The sequence below is a fragment of the Lithobates pipiens genome, unplaced genomic scaffold (genome assembly GCF_037356315.1).
Source record: "Lithobates pipiens isolate NorthernLeopardFrog02 unplaced genomic scaffold, aLitPip1_a1.2 Scaffold_27, whole genome shotgun sequence".
In the NCBI taxonomy this organism is placed as follows: Eukaryota; Metazoa; Chordata; class Amphibia; order Anura; family Ranidae; genus Lithobates; species Lithobates pipiens.
In genome coordinates, this window is record NW_027507788.1 from 106,197,591 (window position 1) to 106,216,896 (window position 19,306).

The following is a 19,306-nucleotide window of genomic DNA, read 5'->3' on the forward strand; positions in this document are numbered from 1 at the left end:
AGGTGTGGCCCTTTGCTTGCCTTTATCCAGCCCTTGGAGTACTATTCCTCCCACTGACACAAGACACTATTCTGCCAACTGACATCAACTATGGGGCATCATTTCTCCTACAGACATCAACAATGGGGCACTATTCCTCCCAATGATACCAACGATTGGGTGACTGTTCCTCCCCCTAATACCAAATGTGGTAATGTTTACTCCCACTGATGCCTGGAAAATCTCCACTCCCACTGACCACAGTCCAGCCCCGCTAAAGTTTGAAGGACAATAAACCGGCCCTTTGTTTAGAAAATTTGGAAACCCCCACTCTATATACTCCTATCTCTAGTGACTAGTAAATAAAAAGCATAATGGCTTCTAGAACCCTATAATTGGCAGGTAAAAGCACCAAAAAATCATGTATTTTAAATACTTAATAATGTAGAAAAAGACTCACCCAAGCTCTACCGCATGTTTATAGAATGATGAGCTGAATAACGGTGCTCAGGCCACTGTGTCCCATACATCAAAATTGCAAAAAAGGAATGCTTAGTTGCAGTTATTTTAATTTCCATGAGGGATTGTTTAATTTACTGTATTTAACGGCATATAACACGTACAGGCATATAACACACACCTTTATTTTAGGAGGGAAGTTTCAGGGAAAATAAAATTTGAATGAAAATAAAATTTTGAATGAAGAACTTTGAAGCAAAATAAGGGTCAGTGCCCATCAATGCAGCCTCACCATTGCCTATAGCCTGATCAATGCCATCGGCAGCCTCACAATTGCCCATTATTGCAGCTTGATCAATGCCCATATGCAGCCTCACCTTTGCCATGAATGCAGCCTGATTAATGCCCATCTGCAGCCTCACCTCAGATTACTGCTACCTTGAAGGGGATAGGGATGGGGGCGGGACTAGCACCGTCAGATTACATACAGCGCAAATCTCCTGTTTACTCGGCAGCCTCTTTAATACAAAGTTCTATGATAGACAGAACCCTCCCCGTTCCCTCATAGGAAGCCCAAATTGCAGTATAACACGCACACACTATTTGAACCTGATTTTCAGGGTGAAAAACGGAGTTATACGCCAATAAATACAGTACTTGTAATGTGCCTTTGAACTTGTTGGAAACTTGAATTACTCCAGGAAGATTACGTTTCTTAGCTCAGCCCCGTTCCCCCTTGCATATCATAGCCCTCTCCCCTTCTAGAAGTGTTTAATTACCCTCTGTGCTGACCCAGCTACTCCACTCCTCCTTTCACCTTCCTACATAAACCTTCATGTAGCTTCCAGAGAAGGAGCAAAGGGAGTACAATATATTGTCACTTCCGTGATAGCTCTGAGTCTGCTGAGGCTGCTGATATCACATTTAAAGATGGTGGCCAGCAATGGCCTCAGGACTTTTGGATTTTTGATAAAATATGTTCAATGCAAATATAATCTAATAGGATGGGTTTTGATCAAGTGAATAGTCTGGGGATAGGGTCCTTCCTTGTTACTATACAATATGTAACGTAAAAATTATATATATTCTAGTCTTGATAAATGTATTGATATACCCATACAACATAATAGGCTTAGGGTTTCAACACTAGATATATAGAAAGACTAGTTCTCACATTTCTGGACTTCATTGGATGAGCTTGCTGTGGCTTGTGGTCTCGTTAAATAGTCATTTAGTTCTCGAAGGTCATATTTCTTGTTATTGCACAGTAATTACTTAAATGAAATATGAAAAATATGGTAACTAGGCTAGCCTCTCCATACATATCTAGCTGTTAATACTCACCTACTCACTCAGCTTATTATGTGTACAGTATTGGTAGATTAACATACAGTTACATATTGTGTGACAGCTAGGTTTACGAAAAAAAAAATTGATTTCAATTTATTTTAATCAAGGTTGATACGTGTATAAAAAAGTTGTTTTCCAAGGGATATATCCTTATTTGAATACCTTTATTCTGATCTGATGCTGTGGGACAGGCTCTGTAGTTACAATATATAGTCTTTCTTCTTCTTTCATTGAATACTCCTATATTTAGAGATACATGTGATAACCAGAACAAATCACTACCACAGCATAATGGTGACTGAGATTTGTCATAAAGGTGGCCATTATAGAAGAGATACCCCTACTGAGCAACTTAGGACATGTAACAGTCTAACAGTGGATTAATCCTTGCTGGAGTCAATCATATTTAAACAGTTTTTTACCATTATTTTATCCCCATTGCAAGTTTCATTTTCAACATTATAGGCATTTTTAGATTCTGATTTTTTTCAGTTTGCTCTCATAAACCAATTCTGCCAAGTCTTCCATGATCTTTGCCTTCCTTCTCTTCCTGTAGTATCTCCATGCACAGCTGAATACAATAGAGGCAATCCCAAGGAAGAGGATTGTGTGTCCTACTATGGAGAGGGCAAGGTCTGATTGGTCGTTTGCATAATACACACTTGTTGATGATATGCCAATCAATAGAGCCACTATTCCAAAGCCCAACATACAGCTGTGGCAGGAGTTTTCCATCCCACCAGTGGTAGTGCTGATCAGATGTGGATCTTCTGTGCTTTTGTTAGGCTGTTCCTTGTCATCACTCTGGTCCTCCAGCCCATGTTCATCCAGCTCCACGGTTATCTCGCCAGGTAAAAGGGATGATGCCATTGAGCTTGTAGTAAAACAGTTGCTGAGAAAACAAACATGTACAACTTGTAAAAAAAAATAACAGAAACCTTTAACTTATCCCTATCTTTTCTTCTTTAATAATATACAGCCCTGGCCAAAAGTTTTGAGAATGACACAAATATAAATTTTTACAAAGTCTGCTGTTTCAGTGTTTTTCAATCTTTCTGTCAGATGTTACTGTTGTATACTGATGTATAATTAAAAGCATTTTATAAGTGTCAAAGGCAATTTGATAATTACGTTAAGTTTATGCAAAGATTCAATAGTTGCAGTGTTGACCCTTCTTCAAGACCTCTGCAATTCGCCCTGGCCTGCCGTCAATCAACTTCTGGGCCACATCCTGACTCATGGCAGCCCATTCTTACATTATTAATGCTTGGAGTTTATCAGAATTAGGGTTTTTTTGTTCACCCGCCTCTTGAGGATTGACCGCAAGTTCTCAATGGGATTAAGGTTTGGGGAGTTTCCTGGCCATGGATCCAAAATGTTGATGTTTTGTTCCCTAATGCCACTTAGTTATTTCCTTTGCCTTATGGCCAGGTGGTCCATGCTGGAAAAGGCATTGTTAGTCACTAAACCGTTCTTGGATGGTTGGGAGAAACTGCTCTTGAAAGATGTTTTTGTACTATTCTTCATTCAGGACTGTGTTCTTAGCAAAACTGTAAGTGAGCCCACTCTCTTGGTAGAGAAGCACCCCCACACATGAATGGTCTCAGGATGTTTTACTGTTGGCATGACACAGGACAGATGGTAGCGCTTCCCTTTTTCCAGATGCCCCAAACAATTGGAAAGGAGATTCATCCGAGAAAATTATTTTACCCCAGTCCTCAGCAGTCCAATCTCTGTACCTTTTGCCAGTGGCGTAGCATGGGGGGACAGCCAGCACTCTTGCCCTGGGTGTGATATTTAGGGGGGCACACAATTATTCCTCCACTGTCCCGAGGGTCTGTGTTGCAGCTTATTGCCTCCCCTGCACCCTACACCTCAGATGAGGCATATTATGGGAATTCCACCGCAACACCCGATTCCCTCTCCCCCCACCCTGGGACTCCTCTGATCCAGCCTGTCCCCCTGGAGTGGCCTGTGTGTGTGAGAGAGAGGGGGGGACATTGCTTGGTGCAGATGGAAGAGGTGCAGTGGCTGTTGGTTGATCTCCCAGAGAGATACCGAGGAGTGGTGGGGGTTGCGGGAATCCAGAATAATAATGCCTGCCTGGGTGCTGGGGCAAGCCCTGACCAGATGAATGATGGCTTCCATGGAGAGGTAAGAAGGATCCACCAATCAACCTAGTGCTGTATATATGTGTGTGTGTGGGGGGGGGGGGTATTGCAGTAAGTAGTGGGCAGGTACATCAGTGTAGTGGTCAGTGTGGGAATCAGGTAGGTCAGTGTAGTGGCCAGTGTGCGAATCAGGTAGGTCAGTGTAGTGGTCGGTGTAGGAATCGGGTAGGCTTGTGTACTGGTCAGTGTAACAACCAGGTAGGTCATTGTAGTGGTCAGTTTAGTGATCAGGTAGGCCAGCGTAGTGGTCAGTGTAGTGATCAGGTAGGTCACTGTAGGAATCAAGTAGGTCAGTGTAGGAATCAGGTAGGTCAGTGTAGTGGTCACTGTAGGAATCGGGTAGGCCAGTGTAGTGGTCATTGTAGGAATCAGGTATGTCAGTGTAGGAATCCATTAGGTCACTGTAGGAATAAGGTCAGTCAGTGTAGGAATCAGGTAGGTCAGTGTAGTGGTCAGTGTAGGAATCAGGTAGGTCAGTGTAGTGGTCAGTGTAGGAATCAGGTGGATCAGTGTAGTGGTCAGTGTAGGAATCAGGTGGGTCATTGTAGGAATCAGATAGCTCAATGTAGTGGTCAGTGTAGGAATCAGGTAGGTCAGTGTAGGAATCAGGTGGATCAGTGTAGTGGTCAGTGTAGGCCAGTGTAGTGGTCAGTGTAGGAATCAGGTGGGTCAGTGTAGTAGTCAGTGTAGGCTAGTGTAGTGGTCAGTGTAGGAATCAAGTGGGTTAGTTTAGTAGCCAATGTAGGAATCAGGTAGGTCACTGTAAGAATCAAGTAGGTCAGTGTAGTGGTCAGTGTAGGAATCAGGTAGGTCAGTGTAGTGGTCAGTCTAGGAATCAGGTAGGTCAGTGTAGTGGTCAATGTAGGAATCAAGTGGGTCAGTTTAGTGGCCATTGTAGCAATCTGGTGCCTCAGTGTAGTGGTCAGTGTAGGAATCTGGTGGGTCAGGGTAATGGTCAGTGTCGAAATCAGGTGGGTCAGAGCAGTAGTCAGTGTAGGAATCAGGTGGGTCAGTGTATGAACCAGGTAGGTCAGTGTAGTGGTCAGTGTATGAATCAGGTAGGTCAGTGTAGGGGTCTGCGTTGAAATCAGGTAGGTCAGTATTAGTGGAAGGGACTCAGGGAGTCCTAAAAGTCCCTGGGTTAGGGGGCACAAATTACTTGCCTTGTCTGGGCACTGACAACCCACGCTACACCCCTGCCTTTTGTAGAATATCAGCCTGTCCCTAAAATGTTCCTGAAGAGAAGTTGCTTCTTTACTGCCCTTCTTGACACCAGGACATCTTCCAAAAGTCTTCGCCTCAGTGTGCGTGCAGATGCACCCACACTTGCCTGCTGCCATTCCTGAGCAAGCTCTGCACTGGTGGTGCCCCAATCCCACAGCTGAATCAACTATAGGAGACAGCTGTAGGTCCTGGCGCTTGCTGGACTTTCTTGGGCACCCTGAAGCCTTTGTCACAGCAATTGAACCTCTCTCCTTGAAGTTCTTGTTGATCCGATAAATAAACTAATGAGATGCTGTGCTATCCAAATGCAGTCATGCAACTATCATATTAAATATTACCACTGTTAACTCCAAACAATAGCATTATGAAATGTTGCAATCATATGCAGTTACATATTATACATGTATTGTGATCCTATGCAGTTAAAAATTGCAATCCTTATGCAGTAATTCCAATGGCAATCCAATGCGATATGCAATAATTCCAATCATATGCGATAATTCCAGTGACAACTATATGTGTCTATACACAGCTCTAAATAAAGTGCATCCACATTGATTAATCACTATAAATAACACATGTATCCTGCTTAAAGTGCAATTTTTAATTGCATTGGATTGCCATTGGAATTATTGCATAAAGATTGCAATTTTTAACTGCATAGGATCACAATACATGTATAATATTTAACTGCATATGATTGCAACATATCATAATGCTATTGTTTGGACTTAACAGTGGTAATATTGAGGCCTCATGCACACTGGACATTAAAATAACTTTATAAAAATGCCAGTAGCTTTGCTCAGTGAGTTTTTCAACTTTTTTCAACGTTTTTGCAATAGCGTTTTTTAGCGCGTATTACTGTTATTCCGCGTTGGCGTTTTTTAGCATTTTTCTATTTTTTTTTTTTAAATAAATATATATATTTTTTCAATGAATCAAAAAGGTTTAAAAAAAAGGCTGATGAGCAACATTTTTGAGAGTCAGCATTTATCGGCGTTAGATCGTTTTTTACAGCTGAAAAACTTCACTTAGAACCCATTAGTTTTGGTGTTTTTTTACTTCTCAAAACACTACTGCCCAAACTGCTGATAACAGCCTATGTGTGCATAGACACATAGGATAACATGATGGAGAGTTTAATGACTGTAGAAAAAAAAACGTCTACAGCCAAAAACAGCTGCTGTAAAAATGTCAAAAAAAGTCTAGTGTGCATGAGGCCTTAATAAGATAATTGCATGACTGCATTTGGATAGCGCAGCATTTTATTTGTTTATTCACTGGGTTGGCACGAGCATATGGGACACCATCAATGCTAGCAGCTGTTTTTAATATCTATTTGATCTTTACATGGTATCTCGCAAGAATTTGTTTGTTTTTTTGATTCAATAAATAGTTGATTTAGGTGCAATCTTAGTAGCAGCAAAATCCTTGCCTGTGAATCCCTTTTTGTGCAAAGCAATGATGACCGCACATGTTTCCTTGCAGGTAACCATAGTTAAAGCGGGATTCCGCTGCCGAATCTTTATTTTTTTTTCTGTGTCTTTGTTATGCGTTTACTAATGTGTTTTTCTACTCACTACTTGTGGCTTTTTACTCCCCGGCTTGCCAATTTCTTGCGGAAGAAACAGTTTTAAAAATTTATGCATTTCCTTCCGGGATGCGGTGATGCTGTGCTCCCAGCATTCACCGCTCGATCCCACGCATGCTCATTGTTAGCAGCGAGCAGTGCCGTAAAACTTTGGGTTGCCATCACAACGGGCGGCGTCCTCGGAAGTTCCCGCCCTGTTGTGATGGCAAAGAAATAAACAATGGTGCCTTCTGACATATCCTCGTCACATGACCGGCGTCATGCGACGCTGAAATCTCACGAGATTTCGGCAGGACAGCGTTCCCCACTGATTCATGGGAACAATGTGAGAAACCTCCCAGGGGACTTTGCGGAGCCGGGGAAAGGCGATAACCACGCCTACTCCCACGGGAGGAGAGCCCGGAAGTCACCTTTGAAATGTAAATTAAAAGTTAATTACGGCGATCGAATTTTTATAAAGGTTCGTTTTGGCATCTATGGGAGAAACACTATGGCTTGTGAGATTTTTAAAATGTGAGTACAACACCGCTTTAACAGAGAAAGAACAATGATTTCAAGCACCACCCTCCTTTTTAAGCTATTATTCTAACTCAATCAGCATTACAGAGTGATTTCCAGCATTGTCTTCGTCAACACTGACACCTGTGTTAATGAGAGAATCACTGACATGATATCAGCTGGTCCTTTTGTGGCAGGGCTGAAATGCAGTGCAATTTTATTTTTATGGGATTAAGTTCATTTTCATGGCAAAGAGGGACTTTGTAATTAATTGCAATTCACCTGGTCACTCTTCATAACATTCTGGAGTATATGCAAATTGCCATCTTAAAAACTGAGGCAGCAGACGTCATGAAAATTAATATTTGTGTCATTCTCAAAACTTTTGGCCACAGCTGTAATGCATACGCTCTACTATAATTTTGTCATGGTCACTTGAGGATTCTGCCTTTAGTCTTGAATTGGCCTGAACGGCCCAGTGAGGTCACATCTCCAGCACAGACCAGCACCCATACATTGGCTTTTTCTCAGCGAGATCCACCCTCAGTACACACAAATAGTTTTTCTTCCCAGTAAGGGTTCATGCACAGTGGATGTTCCAGACACCTTTCTCCTGACACCAGGAAAACGCTGGACACTGGTAAACATGTGGACTGCGTTTAGCTGCATTTCACCCATGTTTAGCAACATCCAGTATTTGGGCATTAATTCATTTCATTGGCTAGAATAATCATTTATTCTGGCCATTGAAGTGAAAGCCCTAAACACGCCTAGCATTAACGAGTGTTTAGAAGTATTTGGACATGTTTACAAATGTTTTTGCCACATACAGAGTTTTGTTGCTAAAGCTCTCCTCGCATTCAGGAGCGGGGAAGTTTTGGCAGAAAAATGCTAGCTGCAGCAAAAACACGTACAGCACAATAACAAGGTACAGTTTTATATCTGATGACTGTATTAGTGTCACTGCCGATGTCAGTGTCAGCCCATTAGTGTACTTGCTAGGAAGGGTCTGTTAGTGCCAGATGGTCCACCACACTATCACAGTCCCATTATAAATCACTGATCACCACCATTACCGGAATCGTGTCATAGCTGTGTAAATTCCAGTATATACTGTATACCATAGTTTGTATATGCTATAACATTCACACAAACCAAGTAATATACACTTTTCATTTTTTTTTTTACCAAAGACCTATATCAGAATACATTTTGGACTAAAATTATGAAGAAATGTGAGTTTTTTTTTTTTTTTTTGTAATTGGATAAAAAATGTTCAGTCTTTTTTAGTTTATATATAAAAAAAAACCCCCAGTGGTGAAATACCACCAAAATAAGGCTCTATTTATGTCTATTTAATTTGGGTACAATGTTGCATGACCGCGCAATTGCTAGTGGGGAGAGGCGACCCAAGGTCACGGTGTATATTAGCACCTTCAGCCTGGTTTTTGCAAAGACACGCATGAACGCACACCTGTGAACTGGGTTTATATTCCCCTCAGGAAGAGATCTCAGGGCTCACACTTGGGAATAGCTCCACCCTACAGGCAGGTGGTCTGGTGTAGGAGTCGGGAGGGCTTTCAGGTGGAGATGGCTCCACGAAAGAGAGACAGGCGGTCTCTAGGAGTCTGAGCGTGTATGTCTGCAGGAGGCAGCTGTGGCCCATGACCAAGCAGCACACAGCTGAGCAAGTAAGCTTCAGGAGAGAGTTTGACTAAGTAAGAGTGAGTGAGCAATGATGGTGGAACCCTGTGAGGGAAGACTTTCTGTGAAGTTTGTTTCATTTAAATCAAATTGGGCTGCCACGCCCTTAAAAAATACAGTCTGGACTGAAAACGCATACGCCACTTGAGCATAATCACCCCAAATCGTTACACTAGTTAAAATAGCCCAGTGCTGAATAGCAAAAAATGCTCTGGTCATAAAGAGGGTAAAACCTTCCGCAAGTCAAGTGGTTAATGCTGATTTTATCCTGTCAAGAAAAACTGTGTTTACAATAAACCAGTATGCATGAGGCCTAAAGCTCCTAGGAAAATAATCTTCTAAAAAAGTTTGTTCATTGTTCAAGAAATGAGTGGGTCAAAGCAACATTTGTGTTTGACCGCATTGGTGAAAAAATTCAAAGGAGCAGTATGAAAAATGTTTCTGGAAAAAACTAAACTCAGTGTATGTGGTTTTCATACGGTAAAGTCCATTCATTCCAAAATCAAATGTTAAAAGCAAATGCTATCTTTTGATCGACATTCGAAATGTACTGAGAATTTTTGGATAGATTTTCCCAAGACTGTTCCTAAATTTTTTCTCAAAATTCTATCCATCTATTGCCAGCCTAACATCTCCACACAGGTCTTCCTCAGTGAGAGCCTACCCCCAGTACACACACATTGATCTTTCCCCATTGCAATCCCACCCTCAGTACACACACTGGTCTTTCCCCAGTGAGATTCCACCCCCAGTCCACACACTGGTCTTTCCCCAGTGAGATCCAACCTCCAGTACACACACACTGGTCTTTTTTCAGTGAGAATTTTTGGATAGGTTTTCCTAAGATTCTCCCTAAATTTTTTCTCAAAATTCTATCCATCTATTGCCCGCCTAACACCTCTACACGGGTCTTCCTCAGTGAGAGCCTACCCCCAGTACACACACATTGATCTTTCCCCATGAGATCCCACCCCCAGTCCACACACTGGTCTTTCCCCATTGAGATTCCACCCTCAGTAGACACACTGGTCTTTCTCCAGTGAGATCCCACCCCCAGTACACACACTGATCTTTCCCCAGTGAGATCCTACCTCCAGTACACACACACAGGTCTCTTCTCAGTGAGATCCCCTCTCCAGTACACACACACTGGTCTTTCCCCAGTGAGATCCCACCCTCAGTACACACACTGGTCTTTCCCCAGTGAGATCCCACCTCCAGTACACGCACACTGATCATCCCCCAGTGAGATCCCACCTCCAGTACACACACACTGATCATCCCCCAGTGAGATCCCACCTCCAGTACACACACACTGATCATCCCCCAGTGAGATCCCACCTCCAGTACACACACACTGATCATTCCCCAGTGAGATCCCATCTCCAGTACACACACACTGATCATCCCCCAGTGAGATCCCATCTCCAGTACACACACACTGGTCTTTCCCCAGTGAGATCCCACGCTTAGTACACACACTGGTCTTTCCCCAGTGAGATCCCACCTCCAGTACACGCACATTGATCATCCCCCAGTGAGATCCCACCTCCAGTACACACACACTGATCATCCCCCAGTGAGATCCCACCTTCAGTACACACACACTGATCATCCCCCAGTGAGATCCCACCCTCAGTACACACACACACTGGTCTTTCCCCAGTTCGATCCCACCTCCAGTACATACACACTGGTTCTTCCCACTGGCTAGTACACACACAAGTGTCTTACCCCAGTGACAGCCTATAGTTTACATAGTTTACATAGTTAGCAAGGTTCAACCAGTTCAACCTGAGTGTGGGTGCGTGTCCACAATTGTCCCTATCACTGCACATTGTGTCTCATTAAGATGCTCATTTATTATATTATTATTTATTTATGGTACCCATATAGCGCCTTCAATTTACGCAGTGCTCCACACATACATCGCACACTCGCATCTGTCCCTACCCTCAAGGAGCCCACATTCCAAGGTCCCCAACTCGCATTCATATACTAGAGCCAATTTTGGACAGAACCAATTACCCTACCTCCAGTACATACACACTGGTCTTTCTCCAGTGAGATCCCACCCCCCTCCCTCAGTACACACACAAGGGTCTTATCCCAGTGAGATCTCACCCTCAGTACACTCACACTCTTCTTTCCCCAGTGATATCCCACCCCCAGTACACACACATTGGTCTTTCCCAAAGTGAGATCCCAACCCCAGTACACACACACTTTTCTTTCCCCAGTGAGATCACACCCCCAGTACACACACACTGGTCTTTCCCCAGTGAGATCCCACCCCCAGTACACACACACTGGTCTTTCCCCAGTGAGATCCCACCCCCAGTACACACACACTGGTCTTTCCCCAGTGAGATCCCACCCCCAGTACATACACACTGGTCTTTCCCCAGTGAGATCCCACCCCCAGTACACACACTGGTCTTTCCCCAGTGAGATCCCACCCCCAGTAGACACACTGGTCTTTCCCCAGTGAGATTCCACCTCCAGTACACACACATTGGTCTTTCTCCAGTGAGATCCCACCCTAGTAAACACACATTGGTCTTTCCCCGGTAAGATCCCACTCTCAGTACACACACTGATCATTCCCCAGTGAGATCCCACCCCCAGTACACACACACACACTGGTCTTTCCCCAGTGAGATCCTACCCCCAGTACACACACATACATTGGTCTTTCCCCAGTAAGATTCCACCTCCAGTACACGCACATTGGTCTTTCCCCAGTGAGATGCCACCTCCAGTACACACACACTGGTCATTCCCCAGTGAAATTCCACTTCTGCACACATAATGGGCTTTCTCTTGAGTCCTTCATCCAGCACACACAATCTCCATAGCTCTCTTCAGCAACTTCCTATTCTTCCCACACTCCTCCCACACAAATTGTATAATAAACACAGTACATGACGCCCCCCCCCCCCCCCCCACACACACACACTCACTTTTCTCACTGATCCTGGATCCTGGGCACGGGTGGCTAAGCAATCATAGTAAAGCTCAGTTTAGTAGCAGTCTCTGCCCTCTCTCTGTCTGCCCCAGTCTATAGTGTATGAACGTGTGTGTGTATTGTACAGTGCCGGAACAAGGTCACCCATCGCCCAGGGCAAAAATCCCAAACTGCACCCTCCCCCACTCCATGATGTGCAAGTTTACAGGATCCGACACCCAGCAATCACTTGCAATCAATGTTTCTGTCACTACTCCTGTCAGCCTTGTAACAGAAGGAAGATGCCCCCATCCTTATAGTAAACTATTGTGCCCAGGGCAGCTTCCCCTTCTGCCTTCCCCTGGTAATGCAGGACACCCATTTGGATGCATGCTAGCATTGAGCTGCATCAGTGACCAGTCTCCAATGTATATGCCTTAACCTCAGCCCCCTCAGAATGAGTGTTAACCCCTCAGTTACCTATCCCCAGCTAATGTGTATTAACCCTTCAGTGACTTCTCTGTAGTCTATGTGCATTTTCCCATCAGTGATCAGCTTCAAGAGAATATGCATTAGCCCCTCAATAACGAATTTGCAATGACTACCTACAACTACCTACATATGAGTGCATTAAGTCCTTATCAACCAGTTCCTAGCTCTTGTGTATGCAGTATGCTATAATTCCTCAGCACCTAGCCTTCAGATCTGTATTTGCCTCTAAACACTCAGAGCCATGAATATGAGTCTTCGCCCCTAAACACCCACTGCATGTCTTTTAACCCCTCAGTACCCAGTTCTAACTGTTGTATTTTAACCCCTCAGTGTCCAGTTTATGTGCTTTAACCTTTCAGGTCAAGTTTATGCGTGTTCATTTCTCAAATCTCACTAACCCGCTCATATGTGTTAACCCCTCAACACTTAGTCACCGACATGTGCTTTAACCACTCATTCCCCAGCAAATGTATTTTAATCTCTCAACAACCAATCTCCAATACATGTGTATTATCCCCTTAGTGCGTTAACACTTTAGCACACACTCTCCAGTGCATGTGGGATAATTAATCAGCTTTTATTCAATGCACCACAACAAATATCAGTCTCATCTCCATAGTCCCAGGTCCAATAGTGCAGTTAAGTAAAACTTACAAAACATATACATAAGCTACATAAAACATGCATAAAATAATGGATTATTGTGTTCACTAGTAGCACTACAACCATACAAGTAATATGATGTTCTCATATATTATCTATGTACCATTCAAAATTCAATATGAACATTCTCTAATTCAAGTCAAACTGACCTTTATCCTGCAGAATGCATCAATGTTTTGATTTTGAGGTGGTCACTGGCTGCTTGTTACATGTTTCCCAGACCTTGTCTGCTTCCTCAAACCATACTGAAATATAGCATTTGAATCTTAAAGTATACAAGTATGGTCAGGGCCATGACAAGGGGGCATAAGGGGTGGCTGCCTTGGGTGCTATGGGATTTTTGTTGGAAGGGGAGATGGAAGGAAGAGGATGTGTGTTAGGAGGAAAGATTTGGGGGCTTGTGATAGAAGAGGTGGTGTGGTAGAGGGGGGAGGTCGAAGTGTTTTCTTTTTTGGATGGGGAGGTTTTCTACTGTATTAGTAGGGATGATTAGGGAGTATTTGTGCTAAGAGTGGAAATTTGGAGAGGGGGGGATTTGTGCTAGTAGGGTGGGTTGGAGAGGGGGAGATTTGTGCTAGTAGGGTGGGGGAGAGATTTGTGCAGGGAGGGGGTTTAGGAGAGGGAAAGGTTTTGTGATCGGAGGGAAACTTTGAGGGTTAGAGGATTTGTGCAAGGAGGGGTGACTTTTCTTTTTACATCTTAGAGGGGATGGATACAGTTTGGCATGTTTGACCTGGGTACTAGATGACCTTGTCCCGGCACTTAGTATAGTAGTCTATGTGGCAATCCCAATCTGCATTTGTTGCTGTCTTTTATATGTGTGCCTTGAAGTCAGCCAGCTTTTTTAACCATTTAGCACAGGGGTAGGCAACCTTTTGAGCACAGTGTACCAAAAAAATCTTTCATCTTCCCCACCACTGTAACCCCCCTTGCTCATCTGCCCCATAACTGTACCCCTCTGCTTTTCTGTCCCACCGCTGAACCTCCTTCTCATCCCTCCCACCCCTGTACCTCCTGCACATCTGCCCCACCACTGTCCCTGTACCCCCTTGCTCTTCTGTCCCACCACTGTAACTCCCCTGCTCATCTGCCCCATCAATGTATCCCCATTTCTCATCTGCCCTACCACTGTACCTCCCTGCAGATCTGCTCCACTGCCGTATCCCCATGCTCTTCTGTTTCACTACTGAATCACCTTCTCATCTGCCCTAACACTGAACCCATCTGCTCATCTGGCCCAACACTGAACCCCCCTGCTCATCTGCCCCAACACTGTACTCCCCTGCTCTTCTGTGCCACTGCTGAACTTCCTTCTCATCTCTTCCATCACTGTACCTCACTGCTCATCTGTCCCACCTCTGAACCCTTCCTGCTCACTTTCCCCACCGCTGTACCCTCCTGCTCATCTGCTCCACCGCTGTACCCTCTTCTAATCTATGATATGTGTGAAATGCAGAGTGGTGAAAGGAAGCAGAGATGAGACACATCTACCTGTCCTGGCACACTCATCCTGCTGATCCACCTCTCGCATCCAACCCACATGCTTGTATGTGATGTATGTGATGTCACATTCAAGCATCCGGAATGAATGCGCAATTATGAGCTCAGGTCAGGGGTATTTTCTGAAAGCAGTGGGCCTGTGTGCAGGAAACAGAGTGCAGGGGTTCGGTAGTAAGTGACGAAAAGTTTTAGGAATCATTTCAACAAAGTTCCCAGAAGCTCAACAGTAATTCTACAAACTGTCACCTGGTTGTGGTTTTCTCAATGACAGTGAAATCCCTTCTTTCTTAGATTGGTAGTGGCAACCAAGCGAGTCATCAGCAGATGGTGGACGAGCTTTAGCAGTGGCCAAGACAGTCCTTCTCCTCCTGGAAACAGGGCCCCCCTAGTAGAACTGCACCCAATCTCTTCCCCATCACAAAAGCTGACAATCGCAGCTACAGCAAAGTTAGAGAACCAAACAATGTTTCCCATCTTTTACAATGTGGGGGGGCACAGTGCCTCCCCCTCAGTGCAAGTGCGGTGTGGGGATCTCTGAAATTGGAAAGCATTAGTGTCTCACTGACACTTCCCTGTGCTGCTCTGTTGATGGGGACGGAGTCAAGTGCCGGCAAAAGAGGCTGCTTGCGTCACAAATGCCGGGGGTTGCCTACCCCTGGTTTAGCAGATAATTTCCAACTATAAATATGGCAGGCAATATAGCACTTACAGCTCATACTGCTACAGTTACTTAGCGCTAAGAAAATAAGGGCTGCAGAGAATAATAATTTCTATGGGGATTGCACAGCAAGCACAGTACAAGCACATTACAAGTGCAGACTGGCATATAGAGGAATGCTTCCCAATCAGTGTGCATACTCTGGAAGATTACATAGTATACCTAAAGGGAAACTATGAAGCACTAATGGTTTGGGGTCAATTTTTAGGTTTGTGTTAACCTCTTTTATAGACAAGTCAGGGAGTTTCATTGCTAGTAAATGTAGCCTAAAACAGCACCATACAATGTGATGCTCACTTCAGACCAAAGCAGATTTATTGTAATGATAAAACAGATAGGGACTGACCACATTTCAACAGATCATACTGGTAGACAATGGCCACCATAACTGCTTGAACAGAATTCTTTCCTTTTTGACTGAATTGTCTCTATAGTGGAATTTGGTATTAGGCCTGATTCACACCTATGCATTTTTTAGTGAGTTTTCAGTTTTTCAGAAACACACTACAGTCCATTTAGCATGGTTTCCAATGGATGTATTTCACATCTATGCATTTTATGGAAAGGGCCTGGGATTTGTTTCTGGCTTTTGGTTCCATAGACTTCAATGGATCAAAAATGTGTATTGAAAAATGCAAAACGCACCTGGAATATGCAAACTGCAATCTGCATAGATGTGAATCAGGCCTTACATCATCAAATTTAGTTTATTGCTATCAAGACAAGTGTCCACAGGAAACCTCCATCTGTTGTTGAGCCGAGGCTAGAAATAGGGTCCTTACAGTTTTCTCTGTGTACGATATTTAGCTTTATCTATCATTTGCTCTAAGAACTGTTCTAAGCTACAGCAAACCCATCAGACACCAAGCTGCATTGGAAAAAGTGTCAATGTGTTTGCTGGCTCTGGATCTATTGAACTGTCATACATATAAGGACTCATTCAGATGGGTGATTAATCCTATCCTCTATGTGGAGCCGCTGGAGAGATGCATGTACATCCACCTTGGAGATACTTGCAGGCAGCCCACAGAAGTGGATGCACATGCAGCAGCTGCATGGATAAAATTGTGTGAAAAAGTTATACTCACTCTTGCCCACATTGTAAAACTTTAACATGTATTTTAATCCATGCCGGTGCTGCATGCACGTCTATTTCTATGGGCTGCCTGCACGCACACACACCTGCCAGCTGCTCTGAACCGAGAAAGATTATTCACCCATCTGAATGAGCCCTAAGAGATATTCCGACGTAGTGATAAGCATTGCTGAGTTCAAGCAAGGACATGTGCACCTGTTAGCCTTAAGCAGTACACTATTAGAATTTTGGTCAAAATATTTAGTTTTTTGGACATTTATTCAATTTTCTAATCATCAGTGGGGTTACACTGGCGCTCTTTTTTTAATGCAGCAATGAATAATTTGAAGGAGCAGGATGGAAATTTTTTCTTGAACAAACCTCGAACAGTGTATGTTCTTTGTATTCAGGAAAGTACATTTATTCCTGAATTGACTGTTAAAAGCAAATTCAGTTTTGACATATTTTCTAACAACATTGATCAAGTCATTGAATGTGCTGAGAATGTTCATCTGAATGTAAATTTAGAAAATCTACTAGTGTATGGCCAGCTTAAGTAACCTATTACATTGCTTGTTTCTTTTACTCAGTGCAAAATAGAGATACGATTTGATTGACTGCTACTATGGGCGACTATCCTGCTTATCAATTCTTTCACACAGTATATATTATAGATAGTATATCGATTGAATTTTCACATTTTGAATACACTGATTACCCCAAAGACACATGCAAAACTATATATATATATATATATATATATATATATATATATATATATATATATATATATAAAACACTTACAAATATGTAAAAAAAAAAAGCTAAAATAGACAAAAGAAAAAAAAAGAGTACCAAGATAACAATGACTAATAGCACTAATAACTAAAATATTCTCACCTGATTTAACGTTGAAAGTGTGGTTATTGCAATAAGTCGCCACGGTGGTCTTATCCTCTGTGCACTTCTATATCCACGCCAAATAATAGTTTTCTCCAGAATCACATGAATATGTATGACTTGAACTTTATATTTTCTTGGAAATGTCTATATTAATTAGAAAGCTCTTCAGTTTCTCATAATGATTATCATATATATTGATCTTTTGTTTTATGAATGTATTCTTTTACATTTACCAATGACAGTTCTGTAGCCTCTCGGCAGCGTGTTGCGTCGCTTATGCCTTCTAGAAAGAATCTGTATCTTGCTCCGTATTTTCTCAGCTTTAAAAGTTTCCCCAAGTTTTTTTTAATTATATACACATCACTCATTACCAGTTCCCTCCCATTTCAGTTACAGTCCAGACCGAGATGAAAATGATAAAAGAACAAATTAGCCAGTTCCTTTAGCTGCGTGTAGACAGCTGTTTGAGCTGCACAGGCTTTTACAGCCTTTCCTCCCAAGCAGGATCTGATAGAAAGAGCAGTCATCAAGCTGGAGGAAAGAAAATAAATAATATGGGAGAATGGCACTGGATTCCAGCAATTGTAGTCAAATTTTGTAACCAAGTATAAACAAAAGGCACTCTTAAGACATCATTTTAATTGAATATTGAGTAAAACAGTGCCCGTAGAGAATAAAGAAAGCAGAGATATTCTGAAAAAATAAAAAATTGCAAATCTTTATTTTATTTCCATTACTTGAGTGTTTATATGTTTATTTCATTCATTTTACAGTCATGCTCAAAAGTTTGCATACCCTGCAGAAATTGAGAAATTTGGACATTGGTATTAAAAATATGACTGGTCATGCCAAACAACTGTCTTTTATTTAAGGATAATGATCATATGAAGCCATGTATTATGTTTGGTTACTTTTTAAATCATAATAACAGAAATCATTGGAATGTTTGGCCTTGGTACAGCCACACAAGGTGACACACCGGTTACAATGGCAATCTGTGACTTCTTAAATTGCAATTAGTGTCTGTTATAAATAGTCAATGAGTTTGTTAGCTCTCACGTGGATGCACTAAGCAGGCTAAATACTGAGCCATGGGGAGCAGTAAAGAACAGAAAAAAGCCTTCACATGTGCCAATGCCGCAAAAAAGCTTGGTTACAATATGCCCAACAATACCCTGACATGCCTCACAGCTTCTGGCTAGAGATCCCTCAGTTCGGTTCATACCAAAACTCTCAAACATCGCAAAAGTTCGGACCCGAATGATGAACTCCATTGAAGTCAATGAGACCCCAGCAGGGAAAATCAAAAGTGCCCGTTTTGAAGGCTTATATGCAAGTTAATGCCCATAATAATGACATGGGGCCTGGGTACTGCCCTGGGGAACATGTACCAATGCAAAAAAACTTTTAAAAAGATTGTTTTTAAAGAAGCAGTGATTTTAATGATGCTTAACCACCTCCCACCCAGCCACTGCACATATAAGGCCGGGTGGGCGCTTCTTCCTTCTGAGTGGACGTTCAGGGACATCCCTCAGAAGGAGGGGGATCGCGCGACTGCTTGTGCAGTGGCACGATCATGTTGTGCCGCGTCTGATCGGCAGGAGGGCTCTGTGATTGGCCCTCCTGATCACATGACAGCTGTGTCCAATCACAGCCATCATGTGATGTAAATATAGAGTCGGTTGCTAGGTGATTGGCTCTCCTCTCCTCACACGAAAGTTGTCAGTGAGGAGAGTGCGCTGAAGCCAACCGGTGATCAGTGAGTATGAGTTGTTTTTTACAACTTTTTACACACTGATCACCAGCCCAGTGTCCCCACACAATGTCCCCAAAATAGTGTCCCCAAAACACTGTCCCCACACACATGTCCCCAGACATGTCCCCACACAGTAAAAAAACCTGTTCCCCACATATGTAACAGTAAAATCATATGTCCCAACAATCATCTGCGCACATATGTCCGTGATCATCTGCGCACATCTGTACATGATCATCTGCGTACATATGTCCCTGATCACACGAACCAATT

General features: G+C 43.0%; 1 long non-coding RNA gene across 2 annotated transcripts; it reads right to left on the reverse strand.

Annotated features, from left to right (window-relative positions):
- Positions 1-541: 541 nt before the first annotated feature.
- On the reverse strand, positions 542-17,804 carry LOC143934049 (uncharacterized). 2 transcript variants are annotated; one of them, XR_013263199.1, is made up of 3 exons: positions 17,511-17,776; positions 17,275-17,421; positions 542-2,680 (listed from the first exon to the last, which is right to left on the reverse strand). It is a non-coding gene; the product is annotated as an uncharacterized LOC143934049 (long non-coding RNA). The 2 variants fall into 2 exon arrangements; XR_013263198.1 differs by having other exon boundaries at positions 17,275-17,804.
- Positions 17,805-19,306: the final 1,502 nt, after the last annotated feature.